The sequence below is a fragment of the Beta vulgaris genome, chromosome 1 (genome assembly GCF_026745355.1).
Source record: "Beta vulgaris subsp. vulgaris cultivar EL10 chromosome 1, EL10.2, whole genome shotgun sequence".
Taxonomy (NCBI): Eukaryota; Viridiplantae; Streptophyta; class Magnoliopsida; order Caryophyllales; family Amaranthaceae; genus Beta; species Beta vulgaris.
Genome location: NC_079202.1, coordinates 63,264,470 through 63,266,276, shown reverse-complemented (window position 1 = coordinate 63,266,276; position 1,807 = coordinate 63,264,470). Strand labels below are relative to the sequence as shown.

Sequence of the window (1,807 nt, the reverse complement as noted above, 5' to 3'; positions counted from 1 at the left end):
TCGCCGCCATGGGACGTCGTTGTTGACGCATATGATGTCGAAGCATGTTGAGTTTGCAATGATGATGATGAAGAAGTCGAAGATTTGAGGAAGGGGGAAGGAGGAGGGAGGAGGGAGGAGGGAGGAGGGAGGAAGGAGGAAGGAAGAACGAAGGAGATAGGGATGGTTAGTGATGCGCGCAGCCACACGGTTTCCTTTCGTGTGGCCCGCGTTACCCAAAACCGACTGTCTTATTTTTTACCTTACTTATCTAATCTTAGGCGGATATATGGAGTTGGTAGATGCAATCCTTAGGTGCGTATGCCTTTTAACATTGATGATAGTTATTAATTTGCAAACTTCTAAATTTTTGTCAATTTATTTTATCTGATTCTATTTTCCTCTACTGTTCTTATTAGTTTTTGTTTAGACTAGTGATAATACCTCCATACTCAAATGTGTTGTTTAAGTCTTTCTTATGTTGCAGATGTTATCAGTTACTAATAAAAAACAATAATATGATGGGTTGGAGATCGTAAAAAGGCGGACTGAACAACGTTTGTATAGTTGCAAGGAGTATCAACTTAAAAAAGATGTACGTAGTACTATAAACTATGCATCATCCTACCCTTTTAAGAGTGGGAAAGGTGGTTTATGAATAATAATTTACATGTGCATTGGGGCGTTGTTGTTGTTGTTAAAAAAAAATTATTTCTAACTTGCTTTTGCTATTAATCTTCACCTTTCAGCTACTTCGCTTTTATGCCTATTATGCAACAAATTATCCATGGCAAGAGCTTTGCCAATAAGAGCTTTGGGAGTAGGTTCTTGTTTTCATCATCTAAGTCGTTTTTTCTCATGGTTTGCAATAAAACTAAGGTTTTATAAACAAAATCTCTTTAGTTTAAGAATGAGCTGGCGAAGCACGTTGCTGCTGGTGGCGTTCAGAAGTAGGTCGTGGAAAGCAGGCAACCCTTTATATCTGAAGAAGGTGAATTTTGGTGGTTCGAAATTGTGAGTGCGGGTTTACCAATTGAATTGTTGGAACGAAATTGTTGTATGTATGCTTGAATTTGTTCGAAAATGAAGTACATTTATTTGCTTGAAATTGTTCGAAAATGTTTGTATTTGGTTGAAATGGGTCGAAATTGTTGTGAATTTGTGTGAAATTGTTCGAATTTGAAGTACATTAATTAAATTGAAGTACATTAATTTGCTTGAAATTTTTGGTTGAAATTGTTCAAAAATGCACTTTATGATGATTTGATATTGTTGGTAGTAGTTTATTTGGTTGTTATAAACACAAATTCGAAGTAATTTCTTGTAAAATCTGTGGTTTGGTTTATGTTTTTATGTATTGTTTTGTGCATTTAATTTAATAATATAAATAATTCGAAGTAATTCTGGGCTGTTGTTGATAATTTGAGGGTTTATCTTCAGATTGTGTATTTTATTTAGAGTTTGGTTGGAATCTTATTTATGGAGAAGGTTTCTGTTAGCATATTGATTTGTGAAATTGCAATATCTAGACTATTAGTTTTCCTTAAGCCATTACTTGGTGAGTAATTCTCATAGAGTTTTAATCTATGGAGGCCAAGACAACCACTAGATTGTGGATTTATTGAGATAGTTAGAGAGTGAGTATGCACTTGTGCTGGACAACAAATATTCCACGTTGTCCAATCTGATATTCTTCCTCCATTGTCTTTGTTAAGTGATAAAAAACAACTGCAACCTACTTGTCTCACTTATGAGTTGATAAAAAATTTAATCCATTAAGCGGCGTGAATAAGATGTTTATGTAGCAAATACAGTATTGCTAACTGAC

The 1,807-nt window shown here is 34.8% G+C and overlaps 1 long non-coding RNA gene across 1 annotated transcript; it reads left to right on the top strand.

Annotated features, from left to right (window-relative positions):
- The first annotated feature begins 252 nt into the window (after window positions 1-252).
- Window positions 253-1,054, top strand: LOC130589777 (uncharacterized). The gene is made up of 2 exons (XR_008967422.1): window positions 253-574; window positions 729-1,054. It is a non-coding gene; the product is annotated as an uncharacterized LOC130589777 (long non-coding RNA).
- The last annotated feature ends 753 nt before the right edge of the window (window positions 1,055-1,807 follow it).